The following is a 22,218-nucleotide window of genomic DNA, read 5'->3' on the forward strand; positions in this document are numbered from 1 at the left end:
CTTATTTACAAACTTACACCATCCAATGTCAAGTTTGTATAAGTATATTTTTAAACATATATACATTTGATATGTATAATATTATATAAACTTAAATCGAGTCCCACGTTCATGAGTCTATTCATGAACATATTATTATGTTTGAATTGTCCTTGTTTAATAGTCAAGCCTAACTTTAAACTTGAGTTTAGCTTGTTTTCTAAGTCAACAAACATAAATAATTCTTTCCATGAGCCAAGCTCGAGTTAATCATAATTAGCTCACTTTTCATTATTATTATTATTATTATTTTTTATCATCATCATAATTAGCTCACTTTATTTGGAACCGAATGTACATGGTTCTATTTCAACCTGTAAATATATAATTGTTATTTAACCACTATTTATACTTAAAGCCCGTTTGGAATTTTTATAGAAAGGTATAAAAAGTAAATCTTTAAGCAATAGAACTTTTGATTTATACTTTATAACTTAACGATGAAGAATTTCAATTCAAAAGTTCTTTAGTTCTGGCAAAATACGGTGTTAAAGTGATTTGACTTTTGAAGTTGTTGCCCTTATCTAGTAATTAAATTGACACCGAGCTTAGAGCATTTGCAAATGCCAAATGTAAAGAAAATATGGCATTTCAAGCCCAAAAACCTCAGCATTTGAAATTGTAAAAGCCAACGATTGCATTTTTTTTTTTTGCAATTGTGCTACAGTGCAATTCTACATGTAGAATTGCACTGTAGTACAATTGCAAAAGAAAATATCAATATTTTATCTAAATATTAGTTTTCTCTCTCATTCACACGTCTCTCATCTCTGTCTCTCCATCGCTGATGCTTCACCAGACCGCAACCCACAGCACAGCCAACCTAGCACCATAGATCAAACAGCAACCCACGACACAAGCACAACCAACCACCGAACCACCGTTGTAGCCAGACATCAAACCACCATCACTACCCAGCAACCCAAGCAAAAAAAACCTAGCACCACAACCACGACCCATGGCCCATGGCCACACCAATGGTGACACCCATAACCCACGGCCAAACTGACGGTGACGCCATCAAGCACGACCAAACCCACAAATCTGACCCCCATAACCAACAAAAACCCATTGGAGCACAACCAACAAAAACCCACTGGAACACAACAACCAACAAAAACCCATATCACGAATTCATGATCCACGACCCACGATCCACAACCAGAGCACAGACCCATGATCTCATAGGCACGAATCAGAGCACAATCAAACCCAGATAAGTAACAGAGAAGTGAGATAGGGGAGAGAGAGGAAGAAATGAAAAAAATGAGAGAGGATGAATAATTTTATTTTATTTTATTTTTTTATGTTTGCTTTTTGGACTTAAAAAAACAATATTTTGATAAAATGGTAAAATAATAGATTTTTGGGATGTTGGAGGTATTGTAAAGTGGTATGGTATAATTGATAAAATGATTTTTTGGGATGATAAAATAGGATAGAATTGGAATTCGGGATGTGAATGCTCTTATAGCCTTGGGAAATGATATAAAAGATGTCATAATAAAAGTGATTTGTATTTTCGCACATGAATCCAAATACAAATCACTTTTATTTGGATGACAACATTTAGAGTTGGATTTGGATTTGAAATTCATTGATTTAAAATGCCTTAATTTGAAATCTCTTGATTTTAAAGTTCCTTGTTTGGGTCTTTTTAAACAAAGAATGATTTGAAATTCATCATTTGAAATTTCATTGTTTGAATACCTAAATTTGGATTTGGATTTAGATTTGGATTTAAGATCAATAAAATATATTTTATAGTTATTATTTTTCTTAATCCTTCCACATTTTAATTTTATTAACATTTTTAATAAATACATGACATAATATTGATAATTCAATTGACAAGATAATGACCAAATCTCTTTAGTTGTAGACAACTAAAAAAATATCTTGCCAACTATTGACAACTAAAATTTTTATATCAACTAGAGAGGAAACCCAAATGCATGGATTTCTTCACAACATTCAAAATCTCAAACTAAAAAATTATTCTTAAGTTCATAACAACTAAAAAGTTATATATCGAGAGAGACAAAATACCCAAAATATGTGCATTGTCTTCCCATTTCTATTATGTTTTTCAAATAATGCAAAATTTAAAATAAAAAATCATACATATATAAATATAAATATAAAGTCTCAAATAACATGACAATACCGAGATTGATATTCCTCAAACATTTCCTTTGCTAAAATATCTTGAAAGGTTGTCCACTTTTTCGTTGAATGGACTTATCTCTTCCATCATTGATCATTTTTGTCTCTGTTTATTTTTCAAAATACAAACAATAAGAATCTATAACTAATAAAAAGGTTATCAAAGAAAATCCATGAAATCACACCAAACAAATCAATGTAATTGCAACTACAAATATGAATAACAAATAGGAAATCCAGTAAAGTCAGCACTCTTTCCAGTAAGTTCTAATAAAACCTTCTCACCAGTCCACCTATAGTCAAATGAAAGACTGAAGCATCCCATCTTTTCAGTGTATTAATGATAGTGTTTGATGGATTTTTAAAGAATATAAAGCACAATTAAATCACAATATGGTGTTCTACAGGTCAGTAACTCCTTTCTTTATGTAAACTAGCAGGGGTTATAATGCTCATGATTGAATTCATGCATAAGATGTCTCACTAGGCAGAAGCATTGTTGTACAGTTATTTAAATATTTATCATGTAAATGCAAGAACATAATATAAGACCCACAAGTCTCTTTGCTTAACCAAAGAGAGTTGAATTTGAAATCCTTTAACAAAAACCAAAGGACAAAAATACATACCAATATGAACAGCTTCATTGTAGAAAATGAAAGAGAAAGCTTGGGGAAATTATATCTTCTCTTTGACGGTAGTCAACTATAGAGAATTTTCCTAGAAACAGATTCTCAGAAAGAAAGGCAGAACTAATTAAACGAAAGCCATCTGAAAGCAACAAGTACCATTGATATTGCTTCACAGCAGAGTGTCAAAAAAAGTCTGACTGTGCTTTAGGAATTCAACCACAGGAAACACAACTGGACGCACACATTGCAAACTGTATATTACTTGTTAGCTATGTATAAAGCTATGAAAAAATTAGTTCCCAATTTCTCTTGGACTTGGATGTTTTCCTTGTAATGTATGTACATCAAAGTAGCTCAAAATCTCAAACTAAAAACTCATGCATTAAAATACATAGCTCACAAGGCATTTCATCAAACAGTTCAATGCATTTCAATTATACCAACTTTGAACTCTAAAAAAATAAAATCTCCAACAATTTTTTAACAAAACTAAACCAGCCCATGCTTACCAGTAGATACAGACTGACGTAGAAAAATCCAAAAGAAAACCACACAACCCAAATACAAACAAAATCAAAAAGAGATACAGAAAATCCACAAAGAAGCTAGAATGCACGGACGCGGCTGGGAGGGCGCCGCACCAGAGTCCGACGCGGCGCGACGCGGGACGCGGCGTCCGACGCGGTAGACCGCGCGTCGGTGCCGCGTCTGCTTTTTTTTTTTTTTTTTTTTTTTCTCAGATTCGCGCCGACTCGGCTCGATTCGCGCCGATGCGGCTCGATTCGGGCCGAATCGGCTTCGATTCGCGCCGAACCGGCCTGTTTCTGCCGATTTCGGCCTGTTTCGGCCATATCGGTACATATCGGCCGGCGACCGATACGGCCGATACGGCCGAAACAGGCCGAAATCGGCCTTGAAACTCGCCGGAGAGGCCGAATTTCAGACCTCAGGTGCGTTTCTTGCCTTATTCTTTCTTTGTTTTGTGAATCAAGTATATTAATGTGTTTTTTAAGAATATTTTAATAGTAAAAATATATAAAAAATATAAATAAAAATATTTTTAATCATTTTTTATTCGCCGAGTCCCGCCGCACCCGCACCCTATTTTTTCAAAAATTGCCGAGTCCCGCACCCGCACCCGCACCCGCACCCGAGTCTCGAAACGCACCCGTGCTTCATAGCAAAGAAGTCAAAAAAAAAAAAAAAAAAAAAATACAAGACCCACAGATAAACACAAAATCCCATTGATATTTTGTTGAAGCAAATTTGGAATTGAAGGAGGAGAGAGATGGACAGGCTAAGAAGACGAGAGGGTTAGTGCGAACTTAGAGAGACAAACCTGAACACCATGGTGATTGCAGCTTCAACGTTGTTGACGTAGCTTGAGGCAGAGAAGGCTTGAGCTTTGTGTGAGAGGATTTTAAATTCCACCGTGTATGAAGGTATTTGAAATTCATGGATTTGAGCTTATCAAATTTTGGTGAGATTTAGAACCAAATCTAGATCCATTTCTTTTAACTTACCCAAACAAAGGATTTAGATTTGGCCCCCTCAAATCCAAATCCAAATCCAAGGGATCTAAATAGACCATAATTTAGGAATGGTTTGGATTAGTTGTTTTAACAATTGTGTTTTTTAAATATAGCAATTTTAGAAAGTACATTTAAAAAAAATGATTTCTAAAATCACATATACACATTTGGTAAAAATGTGAAAAAGTTATTTTTTTTAATCACAGTTAAGTATATGGATAATATTGATCTACAATTGCTCTTTTGTGTTCAAATTTCCAAAAAAGACTTAGACAATTATTATTATTAATGAAGTTACTAATTACTATTAAACTAGCATGTAACTCCATGCAAACACATTGATGCATTTAAAAATAAACAAAATAGAAAATATGTAACACATGCATTCATGTATATGTATAGATATATTTAAAATTAAACACAATTTTTATCATAAAATATAGATAATTTGTCAAATTATTTTTTAAAAGTAAATATAATTAGTCACATATTAAAATTCTTAACTAAATTTAATACTACTTATGATCATTTTTTTCTTCTTCTAATTTTTAATAAGATCAAACGTGTGGTGATTTTTATTTTATTTATTTTTTGAGAAACATGTAGTGATTTTTATTGAGTATATGTAATTATTATTATTTTTTATAATTTATAGTTCATTAATATTAGATTCTTAGTATTTTGCACTCATTAACTCACTTGACACAAAGATTAAAAAACTTAAGTAGACATACGGCATATACTTAGAGTCTATTTGGATACAACTTATTTTTGCTGAAATTGAAAACTGAAAATATTGTAGCAAAATAATTTTTAAATGTGTGAAAAAGTACTGTTCACTCTTTTTTTTACTGTTCATATGCCTTGGTGCACTGTTCATGTCTCATGAACAGTGCATTAGGCTCTGGTCTTTAAAAAAAAAAAAAAAAAATGCAAAAGTGGGTTTGGAAATGTGGATCTAAACCCACACTTAAGTGGATAATTATGGTTTAGTCTCCACATAAATTTAGACATTTGCAAAATTGGATTATAATTTCAAATTCTAATTCAACTTTCTCTAAGTTTTACCTATTAATACATATATATGACTTATAAATTTGAATTTTTTTTAGTTATATGATTATGTTTTTTGTGGTTTATTATTAGACTCCTCATTTTCTACACTAAATTAACTAATTTGACACAAAAATTTAAAAATTTAGATTAGATGAGACACGTGGTGCAAAATTAAATTTCAGTTTTTACACTAAATTAACTCACTTGGCACAAAATTTAAAAATTTAGATTAGATGAGACACATGGTGCAAAATTAAACTTTAATTGAATTTCAATTTGAAATTTAATTAGATTTTCTCTCTGCTCTACCTATTATTATATATATAGATTTGTAGAGAGAATGAGAAAAATTAAAATAATTACAAAAATAAATACTTTTTTTTGAAGAATAAATATAAAAAACAATAAAATGTTCACAACCACAATATAGAAGAATTATATTCATCGGATGACCATGTATCTTTTTTAGAGAAGTAATAAGTCTATCACATTTTCATAACAAATTTTAGGTGATACGTTGTTATTAGTTTTAATTTAAACCAACCATTAAACTTACTCTTTTGCACAACAGAAACAAACTGTCATTTAAGATTTATTGTGAAGATGCTGTGAGCATAACATATATTTTTTAATTTTATGTAGAGAGACCAGGAATATATCATTTACAATCAAACATGATTTAGGTAATCTTAACTTGGTAGTCTTCACACACAAACAAACCTATAATTGAGACAATCTCTAAAATTTATATGAACAAAGTTTATTTCCAAACTAGTTTAGAGAGAAATCCTTCAAACTCCTCGTATATCTTTCTATTGAATGTGAATTTTGACAATCTAATCGCTGGATTGAATATTCTTATTATATCTTTAATATTTGTAAAATTTCAATAAAATTAAAGATCAATTGCTATGTCATCAAATAAATATAAAAACTTTAAGTCTTTGTGATTTAAACTTGTGTATATAAAATAAGTTTATTGATCAAATCTATATACAATAATAATAATAGGTAAAACTGAGAAAAACTCAAATTAAAATTCTAAATTAGAGTTCTAATTTTGCGCCATGTGTCCTAAATTATTTATTCTTAAAGAGTTTAATTTCTTAATTTTAGAATCAAATGTGGGACCATATCATAAATATTCATCCAAGTAAGTTATTAAGTACAAAAACCAAAGAATCTAAAATAAATGAATAGTAAAAAAAAAGTACTTCACAATAATTAAAAAAAAAAAGGATAATTTACATTTTAAACCCAATAATGTTCTTACAAATTTTTTTTAAAGAGTTAACAAAATATAAAAATGACTATTAATAGTATTTAAATTATATATATAGGAATTATATTATGTATCTTATTGTATATCTTTAAGTGTATTAATGCATATGCATGGAGTTACAAGCTAGTAGTAAATAAAATCTGATTTGAACGAAATTTGATATGCATGTTAAGCATATGAGGAACATGAAATTTTGACGATTAGATTTTCAAAAATCATACCAAAAAATGAAAATATATGAGAAGTTTGAAAAGTTTCTTTTCAAACTAGTTTGGAGAGAGACTTTGTTCAATTAATATGCACATTTTTTTTTTATAAAAAAAAAGAAAGAAAAAATATTTGACCATTCTTGCTGAATAATACACATAATTTCTCTTCTATTATTTTGTAAAAATTCCAAGATTGACCCTTGTTTGGGATTCATCAACATTTGTGCAAATTAGATTAGAATATCATTTACAAATTGGGTAGATTCCTTTCAAGCTTTCTGATGTATGACAAAATCTACAATTTAATTTTTGTAATTATTTAAATTTTGGTATTTTTATGTAAAAAATGTTATTTTAGGTTTAGGTGATTTATTTCCTTGTTTTAGGTGCTTTTAATGCTTTTAGGTCAAACTTGGTTCCTCTTATGGTTAGGTATTAATTAGGGCTTTTTTTAGAATACATTTTTTTGTTTGTCAAGTTTTACGAAGCTCTTAAAAAGGCCTCCAAATCTATAAACGTTTTTTTAACAATTATTCAATTAATAAAATTCAAACTTTTGTCTTTCTATTTTCTAGTGAATTCCAGACCCTTTCTCCTTGTGGATTCAAGAAACTCTCATGGATTCGAGGTTATTTTAAGAAGGAAACGTGTTTTGTTTCTTTTTTTTTAGAAGTAGACATGTTCTACTTTTTTTTGCTTCTGCATCCCGCATCAGTTGGTATTATAGTCTTGACTTATCCTGGTCTAGTGGCTAACGTATGAGACAGTAGCAATTCCGTTGATAGAAAACTTAGCAAGTATTACGTGACGTACAACTAGCACTCACAAATATCTTTGCTAGGATGCCGTCATTGGAGCATGGAAACAATAGGGATAACTGTCACGAAGACATAACTCACGGACAACCTATTGGTAAGCAAATTTTAATGGCTATTTTTATAAAGAAGATTTTCTTGATTGGTTACTTGATCTAGAGGATTTATTTGACTTTGAGGATATTTATTATGAGAGAATAGTTAAACTTGCTTTGTATAACCTTAGCGAGTATGCCTTACGGTTGTGGTAATGAATACAGTTTGATAGAATTAGACAAGGTAAAGACAAAAACATGTATTTTATGGATTGTGATGAAATCTTGTCATATAAAAAAAAAAAAAAGATTATTATTGGTCAAGAAGTTCACACTTGAATTATTTTAAAGAGTCATATATTCCACCATTAAGAGGAGAATTACATGTTGAAGAAAATACTTTTCTTGAAGAATATGTAAAAGTCAAAGAAGAAAATATAAAGATTTTTGAGGAAATTAATGAAGGCCTTGTTATAGAAGAAGAACCTAAAATCAAGATTTTGGAGGAGATTAATGAAGACCCTATTATAGAGAAAAATCTAGAGGTTGAGATAGTAGAGACCATTAGAGAAGAAATTATTGAGGAAGTTGTTAACTATCTCGATGAAATCAAGTTAGATGATTGCAATGTTCAATCTCCTATTATTTTGGTGGGAGACATCGAAACAAAGTTTATTGATTTTATTGGGGTGGAAATATTTGATTTGATCATTGACTTTTATTTGGTGAATATTTTCAATTGCATGAAGATCAAAGGACAAGAAGTTCAAGTTACCCAATTGATGACTTTCAAGTTTGGTAAGAGTACGAAGAAGATGAAGTATTTAAAGTAGTTCTCTTGGCATGGAAGATTTTAGATTTCAACCATCAACTCGGGGACAAGTTTGTTTCAAGTGAAGGGGTTTGATGTAGGACAGAATCTATAATTTAATTTTTGTAATTATTTAAATTTTCGTATTTTTATGTAAAAAACGTTGTTTTAGGTTTGGGTGATTTATTTTCTTGTTTTTAGGTGCTTTTAATGCTTTTTAGGTCAAATTTGGTTCTTATTATGGTTAGGTATTAATTAGGGCTTATTTTAAAATATATTTTCTTGTCTATTAAATTTTACCGTGCCCTTAAATAGGCCTCCAAGTCTGTAAACTTTTTTTTTTAAACAATTATTCAATCAATAAAATTCAGAATTTTGTCTTTCTATTTTTTGATAGATTCCAGACCCCTTCTCCTTGTGGATTCAAGTACCTTCGTGGATTTAAGGAACCCTCGTGGATTTGAGGTGATTTTAAGAAAAAAATGTGTTTTGTTTCCTGTTTTCTAGAAGTAGACATGTTTTGCTTCTTGACGCTTATGCATCCTGATGATGCCGGAAATGTCCACCAGTGAGTCACGCGTTCCTCGTACGATCGCCAATGACACCTGCACAACGAAAAGGAATAACCTAGCGGAGCGTACCGGTGTGGTACCGGCCGAATACCCTCCGAAGGTCAAGTTAGAACTATTCTCACTGCTCTAGAGTGCTAGAGAGGGTAAAATTATGCGTACCTTGAATCACGAGGGTGTTAAGGTTTTTATAGTAGCAAGGGTCATCCCCTTTTCCCTTGGAGTAGAAGTCTTTTCCTTATAGGAGTCCTTTTTGGGCGTATTTTTCGGGATCCTTTCCTTATAGGGGTTTCTTGAATATTCTATAGCGTGGGAAACAAGTCAATCCCTTACTTGTAGCGTGGGGAGCAAGTCATATTACTTTGTCCGTCAGCCTCAATTCATTTCCTTCAGCTTTTAGACCGTCAGCTATTAAGACCGTCACACTTAGAGACCGTCTGCTATGGCTCCGTCTACTTATGTATGGAAGGTCGCACAGAACCGTCGGTCCGAGGCCAGACTCCTTTTATCCTTATCAGTTGCCCCCTACTCTACATGTTCGACGCTTACAACCGTCAGCATGTTGAGTTATTTTTGAAACAGAAAAAGAATTATGAATGCCTCCTCGAGCTGCGAGCTATTTAATGCAAGGTTACGTGGCGAGCGGTCGTTGGCCTCGTTTCTGGGCACGGACGTCGCCTCGCATTCCGTGCGTTTTTCTCCTTATATAAATATCACACTTTGCTTCATTTTGTCATTTTAACTTCGCAGATCTTTTTAACGGAGAAACCGTCACTCTCACTCACGTTTTGCTCCGTCAGCTCTTACCAGTACCGTCACACTTTGTTCCATTTATTCAAGATCTATTTCACCTGTAAGTTCTTCTTCCTCTCTTTTTGCTTCCTTTTTATTGTTACTTTTTGCCCAAGAATTTTTCTTTTATTGAGAACGTCAGTCTAGGAACTTAGGGTGTATCCGTCACTTGTAGGTAGTCAGATGTCAAGTGACGCGTCGAGTGATCAGTCGTCAGTCCGCGACGGAGCGGGCTACGACGAAGTCTTTGGCTCAGGTCAAGAGTCCGACGGCTTTTTGGAGTCGTCAGGAAAAGAAGCGTCCACCCAATCCTTTAGTGTTGATGTAGAGGACCGTGTTGAGGGAGTTAGGGGAAAGGTGTTAAGTGAGGTTGAGGTCGAGGGGATCGACGAGGAGGTTGTTGATGACGGGAACTGGGAGGAAGGCGACGAAGAGATCTATAGTGACGGAGCTAGGGATGACAGTAGCGAGGTTAATAGTGACGGTAATGAGGATGAGGATGACGAAGAGTCCAGTGAGGGAACTTCAGGGAGTTCCGGAGGTAATCGTCCCTTCATCCTTCCAGAGGAGTGGGCCGTCAATAAATTTCTCCCCAAGATGAGCAACAGAGTTTTTTCTGAGTTGCGTATTCGCTTCCAGATCCCAGATCACATTCCCCTCCGTCTCCCTAAAAAGAATGAGAAGTGTTATACAGGGAGGACGGCTGATGTGGGGATGTATGATGCCATGTTCGCGGCTGGCCTTAGACTTCCACTGACGGCTTTACACCGTCAGCTGGCAGATTTCTTAGGATTGTCCGTCAGCCAGATCTCTCCGAATGCCTGGAGGATCTTTATTGGAGCTGAAGTTCTTTGGGGACGCTTGAGTGGGGGGAACCGTCAACTTTCGATAGACGAGTTCTTTTACTGCTACCGACCTCAGCATAAAGTATCCGCCAAGGGGACATATCACTTTGCACCTCGTGAAAAGAACTTAAGATTAGTGTTTGATATGCCGGATTCGAATAGGAACTGGAAGAATAGATTTTTCTTCGTTAAAGGGACGGACTGGGTGTGTCACCCAGATGAATGGGATAAGTTGCCCGGGGGTTATTTTGATAACACCTGGGCTTATATTAAGGAGTCAGGTTGCCCCCGTCTCTTTCTTTTTACCGTCGCTTTTTATTTTTCAGGAAATTTTAACCGTCTCTTTTCTTTTGTTCCAGCCGTCGCTCGTCCGGAGGTGTCTGACGAACAAAGAGAATTCATCCGTCGGATACTCACCATCCCACTTGAGCAACGTAAGTGCAGGGATTTAATAACCCTAGACACTCTTCATTTGTATTGTGGTGGTCCTGAGCCGACGGTCGAAGCCCAGAAGTTGGAAGAATTTTCAAGAAAACGTAAGTAAATGTATTATTTTATTCCGTCGGTATTTTATTCCGTCTGCTTTTATTTATCCGTCACCCTACTTCGTGCAGAGATGGAAGCTGCGAAGCAGAGGGTGAGGGCTGCGGCTGCTCGCAAGAAGGAGGAAGACAAGGCTAAGGGGAAAGAGGGAACGTCAACCCCTCATTCTTCTTTGAAGGGTCCGATCAAGAGAAAGGCTGACGGAAAGGATGATCCTCCTTCCAAGAAGGCAACCGTCAGCCCCCTGGACGTCCCTTCCAAGAAGTCGTCCCCCAAATCCGGCCATGGTGCTGGGAAAGGGGTGATGACCTCTTCTGGCCCCGTCATTGAGGGCCCCCGTTCCTTGTTGACTCACAAGGACTACGCCGTCGAAGGGGTGGAATCCCTTATTAAACAGACGGATCTGGATCCTTGTGCTCAGCTTGGCACGGAAGACCTCGGAGCGTCAGCCTTTTTCGATATTGCACGGGTATGTTTCCTACTTTGAACAATTTAATCCTTTACCTTGCTTAATAGCTGACGGTTGTGTTATCTTCAGGCCCTGGTTCGTGTTAGAGCACTTCAAGACCGGTGCATGGCCAAAGAAGGCGTCGTTTCTCGGGTGAGGAGGCACAACTCCACCCTGATGGATCAGCAGGCGCAATACAAGGAGGCCGTCCGTGTCCTAAACACAGAGCTGAAGGATGTGAGGGAGAAATTAGGGGAAGCTGAGGGCCAGCAAAAGAAACTTGAGGAGGAGGTTGCGTCTCTGCGTGCGCAAGTGCTGACGGCTGGGACTGACGCAGTGGAGAAATTCAAGACCACCCAGTCTTTCATTGATTCCTGTGCTGACTATTATGGCACAGGTTTTGATGATTGTCTGAAGCAAGTAGCGTCAGCTTATCCGGAGCTGGATCTATCTAGGATCACCATGGATGCCTCCGTTCCAATGACTCCGGCGGCTGACAGAGATGACGAACCCCTCAGTTTGGATTTTTTGCTTAACGATGCTGGGGTCGTTTTGGCCCAGCCTGCTGCTCCTACTCCTGCTGAGTCTTCAGATCAGAATGCTAAGGATAAGGATGACGGGGTCTCCAAGGACGTTCCTGCCGCTTAATCCTTTAATTGTAATTTCTGAACAATGTTTTTAAGTGCCCTTATGTTTGTTGGGCTTTTTACTTGTAACTCTATTTACTCCCCGTTGTCCGTCACTTTAAACATATACATTGATTCTGACTAATTTTAATGAGACCGTTATCTCTTTTTTATTTAGCCTTTTTCGATTAGCTCGTCATCTTTACAGGCTTGTTGGTTGGAGAGACTTATTTGTGAGTAGTCTCATTTTTTTTTTTTTTTGGTAAGACCGTCAACATTTTGACCGTCTATCATATAATATTTCCATCCATTGGATCGTCAGCTTTACAGTGTTGGCCTTTTCGGGCCGTCACTCGCTTGGCCTTGGCCTCGTTAGTTTCTTGGGTATGTCCCATTAGATGATCGTCGATTTTTTTTTTTTTTTTGGCTTTAGTTTTCCCGGATCATTATTTCCTTGGCTATTTTAGCCTTGATGTCTTTTGACACCTTTATTGATCCGTCAGTTTTTAAGGCCTGGGCCGTATGAAGATAGCTTCATCTATTAGACCGTCGGCTTCTTGGTCTTTTTGGACCGTCGTTTCCTTGGCCATTTTGGCCTTGATGTCTTTTGACATTTTTATTGGTCCGTCAGTCTTTAGTCCGTGTGTTTTGGACTTAGTCGATTTTGGGTTGCAAACTTAGTGGACCGTCGAAAAAACGCACTTCAGTAATTTCTGAATAAAACTCCTCTTATTGCCATGCATTTAAATAAAAGTAATTAAAACCAAATTCTGCCCTTTGGGCTAAAAAGTATTGTTTGCGAAAAAACTAAAGTAAACAATAAATCCAAGGAGTTAAACTATAATTTGCTGAAAAATAAAAAGAGGTTGGTCTTCATGCTACCGCTCCTATTGGTAATACTTCCGCAGGTGTATGGCGTTCCACGGGTGTGGTAGCTTCTGTCCTTCCAATGTCTCTAGGTGGTAAGTACCTTTTCTCTGCCACGATGTAACTCGGTAAGGTCCTTCCCAGTTGGGTCCGAGTTTCCCTTGAGTAGGGTCCCTGGCGGCACCCATGACCTTTCTAAGAACAAGGTCTCCAACTTGGAAGTCTCTATGTCGGACTCGAGAGTTGTAGTGTTTGGCCATGCGGTCCTGGTACCTGGCGAGCCTTTGTTCTGCTGCTGCTCTGATCTCGTCCACCAAGTCGAGCTGTAGCCTCATAGCCTCGTCATTTTTGTTCTTATCATGATTGTGCACCCTGTAGCTTGTGAGTCCAACTTCGGCTGGGATAACTGCTTCGCCCCCGTACGTCAGTCGGAACGGTGTTTCTCCTGTGGGTGTCCTTGCCGTTGTCCTGTATGCCCATAGTATACTTGGCAATTCTTCGGGCCATATGCCCTTTGCCCCCTCAAGCCGAGTCTTGATGATCTTGAGCAAGGATCGGTTTGTGACTTCGACCTGTCCGTTAGCTTGAGGGTGGGCGGGGGAGGAGTAATGGTTCTTTATTCCCAACTGTGAGCAAAAATCCCGGAAATGATCGTTGTCAAACTGCCTCCCGTTGTCTGAGACAAAGACTCTAGGGATGCCGAACCTGCATATGATGCATCTCCAGACGAAGCTCCGTACGTTCTTCTCTGTAATCGTGGCTAAAGCTTCAGCTTCCACCCATTTCGTGAAATAGTCGATGCCTACTACCATGAATTTCAGCTGACGCACGGCTGTAGGGAATGGTCCCATAATATCTAATCCCCATTGTGCGAACGGCCATGGGGCCGTCATCGGGGTTAGCTCTTCGGTTGGTTGTCTAATGATATTGCTGAACCTTTGGCACTTGTCACAGGTCCTGACGTAGGCTTCGGCGTCCTTCTGCATAGTGGGCCAATAATAGCCTGCTCGCACAAGCTTGTGTACCAACGACCTGGACCCTGAGTGGTTTCCGCAGATTCCTTCATGTACTTCTCTCATGACGTAGTCTGCCTCTTCCGTACCCAGGCATCTTAGATACGGTCGGGAGAAACCTCTCTTATACAGGATGTCTTTTATCAGGACGAACCTTGCCGCCTGGACTTTAAGTTTCCTTGCGGCTTCCTTCTCGTCTGGTAAGGCCCCGTCTTTTAAGTACGAAACTAACGGTGCTGCCCAGCTACTGTCGGAGCATATTTCCTGCATGTTGCTGAGATCTATTAGCGGGGAAAGCTGTACAAAAGAGAGTACATTACCAGGGATGACCATTTGTTCAGCTGAAGCGGCCTTTGCCAGACGGTCGGCTCTCTCGTTCTCTTCTCTGGGAATTTGGACGACTTTGGCTTCTAGGTCCCCCACCCTTGTTTTCACTTTGTCAAGGTACCTTTTCATCTTTTCGCCCTTGCAATCGTAGTCTCCGTTTATCTGGTTGGTGATGACCTGTGAATCGCAGTAGATGACTACCCTGGAGGCTCCTGCTGCTTTGGCAAGGTCAAGCCCTGCTATCAGAGCCTCATACTCCGATTCATTGTTGGTGGCAGGGAAGTCGAAACGGACCATACATTCGATGGTGTCTCCTTCAGGCGATAGCAGCACGATGCCGGCCCCTGCGGCTTGCCTGTTGGACGATCCGTCCGTATATATGCTCCATTGAGGGGACTCTGCTGCCCCCTTATCTTCCCCATGGGTGAACTCAGCTATAAAGTCGGCGACGATCTGTCCCTTGATGGCGGTCCGCGGGCGATATTGAATGTCAAATTCGCTCAGTTCTATGGCCCACAGCGCCAATCGTCCCGCCGCTTCGGGGCTGCTCATCGCCCGTCGTAAGGGCTTGTCAGTTAGGACGTTTATAGTATGAGTTTGGAAGTATGGCTTGAGCTTACGGGCTGCCGTAATCAATGCGAAGACAAGTTTCTCCATGGGCGGGTATCTTTCTTCGGCACCGTGAAGCGCTTGGCTTGCGTAATACACGGGTTTTTGCACCTTCTCTTCTTCTCTGACTAAAGCAGCGCTAACGGCTGCGGGGGAGACGGCTAGATAGAGGAAAAGTTCTTCTCCTGGCTGCGACGGGCTCAGCAATGGCGGGGAGGAGAGGTAAGCCTTCAATCCTTCGAATGCTTGTTGGCATTCGTCAGTCCACTCGAAGGATTTCTTCAACGTTCGGAAGAAGGGCAAGCACTTGTCCGTCGCCCTTGACACGAACCTATTCAGCGCCGCTATCTTTCCATTGAGGCTTTGCACCTCCTTCACATTTCTTGGTGGTGCCATATCCATAATGGCCCGGATCTTGTCCGGGTTTGCCTCGATTCCCCTTTGAGACACCATGAATCCCAAGAATTTTCCTGCCGTTACTCCAAAGGCACATTTCCCCGGATTGAGTTTCATGTTGTAGGAGCGAAGGGTGTCGAATGTTTCTTTGAGATCTCCTAGATGATCTTCCTCCCTTCGGCTTTTGACTAGCATGTCGTCTACGTAGACTTGGACATTCCTCCCAATCTGTTGCGCGAACATTTTGTTCATGAGCCTTTGGTAGGTGGCGCCTGCGTTCTTTAGGCCGAAGGGCATGACCTTGTAGCAGAATAGGCCTTGGCTGGTCACGAACGACGTTTTTTCCTGGTCGGCTTCGTGCATCCGGATTTGGTTGTATCCCGAGAAAGCGTCCATGAAGCTCAGCAACTGATGTCGGGCCGTAGAGTCCACTAGGACATCAACCCTGGGAAGGGGGTAGCTGTCCTTGGGGCAGGCCTTGTTAAGGTCGGTGAAGTCCACGCACATTCGCCATTTCCCGCTCGCTTTCTTCACCATTACTACATTTGCTAACCAATCGGGATAGTACACTTCCCTAATGAAACTCGCCTCCCGTAGCTTTCTGACTTCCTCTGCTATGGCTCGGTCTCGCTCGGGGGCAAACACCCTCTTCTTTTGTCTGACGGGTGAAAAGGCGGGTGACACATTCAACTTGTGCACCATGACTGAAGGATCTATTCCTGGCATATCTTCATGACCCCATGCGAATACGTCTTGATTGCGTCTAAGGAAGGTTATGAGCTCCTGACGGATTGTGGGGTTAGCGAGCGTTTCGATTTTGGTCGTTCGGCCAGAATCGGAACTGTCAAGGGGTACCTCTTCTAACTTCTCAACCGGCTCCGTTACCGTCCGGTGCTCTTCTATACTCAAAGCCTGAACCTGATCCTCCATTTCCATCATGGCTATGTAGCACTTGCGCGCGGCCATCTGGCTCCCGCGCAGCTCCCCTACTCCGTAGTCAGTTGGGAACTTTATCATCAGGTGGTAGGTGGAGGTTACTGCCTTCCATGAGTTGAGCGTGGGTCGCCCGAGGATAGCGTTGTAGGCGGATGAGCAATCTACAACCAAGAACGTTACGTCCCTGGCTATCTGTTGGGGGTAATCACCCACAATTACGGGTAAGGTGACCGCACCCAGTGGGAATACTCGGCTCCCGCCGAAGCCAACAAGCGAGGCATTTGTTGGGATCAGTCGCTCCCTCTCGATCCTCATCTGCTGGAACGCGGTGTAGTATAAGATATCTGCTGAACTGCCATTATCGACCAGCACCCGGTGCATATTGTAATCTCCTACACGTAAGCTGACGACGAGTGCGTCGTCATGTGGATGGTGAAGGCGTCGTGCGTCTTCTTCCGAAAATCCGACTACGGGACCTTCTCCTCGTGTTATCTTTGGCACGGCTCCCGTCAGTTGAACATTTTGTACCATCCGAAGATAGGTCTTGCGGGCTTTCTTGGATGACCCGGCGGCGGTCATTCCTCCCACGATCATCCTTATATCTCCAATTGGGGGCCTTGGTCGCTCATTGTCCCGTCGGGGTTGTTGGTGTTGCGCGGGGGGATCCGCTCTCTCTTTGCTAACGAATCTCTGTAGCTTTCCTTGTCTGATAAGGGCTTCAATCTGCTGCTTGAGGTCATAGCAATCAGCTGTGTCGTGGCCGTGGTCGCGGTGGAATCGGCAGTATTTATCTCGGGAGCGCTTGCTGGGGTCACTCTTCAGCTTTCCTGGGAATGTCAGCGACTCCTCGTCTTTGATCTGCATAAGGACTTGGTCTATCGGGGCTGTTAGCGGAGTGAAGCTCGTGAACCTTCCACCCGGGGGCTTAGGGTGTCTTTCGTCCCTTCGGTCCGCGGTTCTTGCCTTCTTTCGGCTTTGGTCCTGCCGATTGTCTTCCTGCCGTTCCCTTTTCCTAGGCCTCTCTTCCCGGGCTAACAGTGCATCTTCGGCGTTCATATACTTTGTGGCGCGATAAAGTACTTCTGACATGGTTTTTGGGTCGTTTTTGTATATGGAGAACAAAAACTTGCCCTTCTTCAAGCCATTGGTGAAGGCCGCGACAAGTATCTTGTCGTCAGCTTCGTCGATCGAGAGTGCCTCTTTGTTGAAGCGGGAGATGTAGGCTCTTAGAGTTTCGTCTTCTCGCTGCTTCATACTCATCAAGCAAGCCGTAGACTTCTTGTACCGATGGCCTCCAATAAAGTGTGCGGTAAACTGAGCGCTGAGTTCTTTGAAGGTGCTGATGGAGTTTGGTGCCAGTCGACTGAACCAAATTCTTGCTGCGCCCTTCAGCGTTGTAGGGAAGGCCCTACACATGATGGCGTCCGCTACTCCTTGAAGGTGCATTAGGGTTTTGAAGGTCTCCAGGTGGTCCAGCGGGTCCTTGATCCCGTCATAACTGTCTATCTGCGGCATGCGGAATTTACTTGGTAAGGGGTAGGAGTTGACGGCGGCGGTGAACGGCGAGTCAGTTCGGTTGACAAGGTCGTCAAGGTCGCTTGATACTCGTCCCTTAAGAGCATTCATCATGACCTCCATTTGTTCCTTCATGGCTTGCATCTCTGCGAGAACGAGTGGCGGAGTGGTTTCCGCGAGGGAGGGGATGCTCGTGTTCTGTCGTTCAGGTTTGCTCGGGGCGTTGCTGGCCTGGGGTCCTTCCTGGTTTCTCCTGTCGGCGCTGGTTCCTTCTTGCTCTGCTCCTTGGTTGTTGGGAGCCGCATTCTTCTGTCTCAGTTGCTCTTCTAAGTCGTGGTTTTGTTTTGTGAGGCGCTCCACGGCGGCGGCGAGCGTCCTCACCTGTCTTTCAAGCGCAGTTGTAGGAGTTTCTTCTTCTTGAACGTCGTTGAGGGTCGCCATTGAGCGAGTGAGTACCATGTAACTCTTTGCCTTGGAAGCGAGAACGTGTTAAAGCGATCCCCACAGACGGCGCCAACTGATGATGCCGGAAATGTCCACCAGTGAGTCACGCGTTCCTCGTACGATCGCCAATGACACCTGCACAACGAAAAGGAATAACCTAGCGGAGCGTACCGGTGTGGTACCGGCCGAATACCCTCCGAAGGTCAAGTTAGAACTATTCTCACTGCTCTAGAGTGCTAGAGAGGGTAAAATTATGCGTACCTTGAATCACGAGGGTGTTAAGGTTTTTATAGTAGCAAGGGTCATCCCCTTTTCCCTTGGAGTAGAAGTCTTTTCCTTATAGGAGTCCTTTTTGGGCGTATTTTTCGGGATCCTTTCCTTATAGGGGTTTCTTGAATATTCTATAGCGTGGGAAACAAGTCAATCCCTTACTTGTAGCGTGGGGAGCAAGTCATATTACTTTGTCCGTCAGCCTCAATTCATTTCCTTCAGCTTTTAGACCGTCAGCTATTAAGACCGTCACACTTAGAGACCGTCTGCTATGGCTCCGTCTGCTTATGTATGGAAGGTCGCACAGAACCGTCGGTCCGAGGCCAGACTCCTTTTATCCTTATCACATCCCGCTGTGAACACAAATTTTTCTCAATTGCAAAAAATCGAACAATTGAAAAGAAATATGGTTTGCAAATATAAATTTGTATTGATGAATAATGAGTACAATCTCTATTTCAATTCTTTTACAAAAGAATACCCTTTGATTCTATCTTCTTTGAACTTGACTCAAATAAGAGATCTTCTTGACTTTGGTTGGAAGATGGATTAAATGGTCTTCACAACAAATCTCTAGCTTTGAGCTTATTAGAGATTTATTGTTCTTCAAGTCTTCGAATGTGAAGGCTCTAGGGTTGAAGTTCTTCAGGGCTTTAGAGGGAGCTTCAAAGATTTGGGTTTGTTGAGGTTTATGGAGGCTTTTTAGCTTAATTCCAATAGAACTTCAAAGAACTCGAACAATAGATCTTCTTGACTTTGGTTGGAAGATGGATTGAATGGTCTTCTCAACGAATCTCTAGCCTTGAGCTTGATAGAGATTTGTTGTTTTTCAAGTTCTTCAAGCCCTTTGAATGTTCTTCAAGTTCTTCAAAGATGCTTTAAGCTCTTCAAAGATTCTTGAGACAGAATTTCTCCAGAGCTTGGACCCCTTGAAAACTTGGTGTCGAAAATGAGAGGGGATGTTCTCTATTTATAGTGATTTTAGAGGATAAGCTCCACTTTGAATTGATATGCTTGAAAGTATGTAGTAGACTTTTGATTGGTCCAAATTCTTCTTAGGGATAATTATTTCTATTTATTTATTTTGATAAAGATCACATTTTGATAAAAATAATAATCAACAAAGATAAATAATTATCTCTATTAAATTTATTTATTTTAATAAAGATAATTAACTATCAAATTTTGAATAGAAAATTTATCTTTATCTTATTTATTTTAATAAAGATAATTATCCATAAATTTTAAATATGAAATTTATCTTTATTTTGTGGGCCAAATGACACGTGGCAAATTTTGATATGCCAATGTGATATCAATTTGGATGACACATGTCATCATCTAATTTGATTAATTTAATGACATTAATTTAGAATTTGCCACTAAATTTTGATGTGGCATTTTATAATTGGCTTAAAATTTTGCCTCCTACACCCGCATCACTTTCACTTTGACTTGATCGATGGTGATAAACTTTTTTTCCCCCTGTTTTTTTAGATAGGTGATAGATATCCTCTAGGTTTTTTAAATTTAAATTTTACTCTTTTATATATATATATATATATATTTTATATATATAGTCTTGACTCTTGAGAGGATTTGTTAGCCCATGAATAGGAAGGGGGATAAGGGGTCTCTACTTCCACCATGTCAGAAGAGCCATATTCTAACCATACTTATCTAATTTCTTCACTCTATACCTCGTATATCGTTGGTGGTATTAAATATTAGAGTGGTGTTTATTTTACATAGTGTATTTACTCTATTTTTATAACTTAAAAAAAAAACCATGACTTAAAAGTTAAATCACCTTTTCAGTTATTAACTCATAGCGTGAGTTTCAGTTACCTCAACTGGTAAAGTTTCTGATAGTTGAATAAGAGATTTGAAGTCAATCTCCATTTACACCAAAAACCGACAGAGGTCTTGGTCTGGTGCAGATGCCATAATTTAAAACTCTAAATATATATATATATATATATATATATATATTTATATTTATATAAAACTTGACCCACCTATTATGTGAGAGGGGGGAGCATAGCTCTAGGAGTACCCAATAACTTCCCTTGATTATATTAAGGTATTCCATCATTCATATTTTCATATTCAAAACAATATGTCGAACCCAACCGGTCCACGTCAAAAGCAAACATCCTTCTTGCTCCTCTTTCATAGTATACATATTCTGTTTCCCTTCGGAATCTAGATATTATGGCAACACCGAAACAGGGTGGTTTTCAAAAATCTACTCACCAGTCAAACAATCCATAAAGAAATTATCCAAAGAGCAGTTAGGTATGTCTTTTGTGCTCAAAATGTGGCTGTCAGTAGGCCTCGAGTTGAGAAGTTCATCAAATGGGAGAGACCTCATAGAGGTTGGTTTAAGCTTACCATTAATGGTTCATCGCTAGGTGTAGACACCGCATTTTGTACTCCTTATGACTTGGGCCCCCGTTTCCCAATAATGCTCAAACTCTATGGTCTAAGGCCAGTTTAGAGCCCAATTAGATATCAAGTTGACTTGAGGAGTGTTAAAATGGAAAATATAACCTTTTAAATGAGAAAAAAAAAACTATTTTTGAAAATAAAATGACCAAAGAGGCCCTTGGCCCACGTACGTGGGCAATAGCCTGTGTACGTGGCCCAAAGCATGTGTACGTAGGCATACGCAACTAGGGTTTTAGAAGTATGAAAAAGGCAAGTTTTTTGCAATAATGGCTGGGGTTTGGAATGAATCCCACATTGTCTAGGAGCCGTTCCAAACCCCATTTTTTTTTTTCTACTATAAAAAGTCTTACATGGTACATTTTCAAAATACATAGAAATCCCATAGGAAAAACCTAAGATTTATTAGAAAATAGTGAATCAAAAGAGAGTTTTTCACAAAACACCCTCCAATTTTATTTGATTGAGACCTTTTCTAGCCCCAATCCTTTGAGTTTAAAATTACTAATCACGTGTTTATTGACTGTGATAGATTTGACTGAGGGGAACGATAAAAAATCAAGCCTAGGAGTTTTTTGCTTTAAGGTATTCATTCTTGCTTCCTTTTTCTTTTCTGTCTTTCTTTTTAGTTTTAATCTTGTTTTCTTTGTCTTGTTTTGTGTTTATATGTTTGCCTAGGTTAGTTTTATAGTTTCCTTTATGTTTATAAGCATGCAAGGTTGTTAGAGTTAGGGTTTTTCTTTTCTAATATGTTTTTCTCCTTGTTTGTTTCTGAGTTAGGGTTTAGGTGTGTTTGTATACGCATACTTTGGTATGCGCAGGCAGGCTTGAAGTATGCGTATGCATGTAGATGGCCTGCGTACGCATGCCTATGTATGCACATGCATACTTGTGCCTAGAAACCTTAATTTTGATATTCTTGTTTCTTTTGCTTTGTCCGTTTTACCTAATATGCCTCAGTTTGACCTTCTTATATGCTTTTTGAGTTGCTTT

General features: G+C 39.3%; 1 long non-coding RNA gene across 1 annotated transcript; it reads right to left on the bottom strand.

The window, feature by feature from the left end:
• Nucleotides 1-2,085: 2,085 nt before the first annotated feature.
• LOC126699925 (uncharacterized) lies at nucleotides 2,086-4,448 on the bottom strand. The gene is made up of 2 exons (XR_007646928.1): nucleotides 4,177-4,448; nucleotides 2,086-2,311 (listed from the first exon to the last, which is right to left on the bottom strand). It is a non-coding gene; the product is annotated as an uncharacterized LOC126699925 (long non-coding RNA).
• Nucleotides 4,449-22,218: the final 17,770 nt, after the last annotated feature.

This window comes from Quercus robur, chromosome 9 (assembly GCF_932294415.1).
Source record: "Quercus robur chromosome 9, dhQueRobu3.1, whole genome shotgun sequence".
NCBI classification, from domain to species: Eukaryota; Viridiplantae; Streptophyta; class Magnoliopsida; order Fagales; family Fagaceae; genus Quercus; species Quercus robur.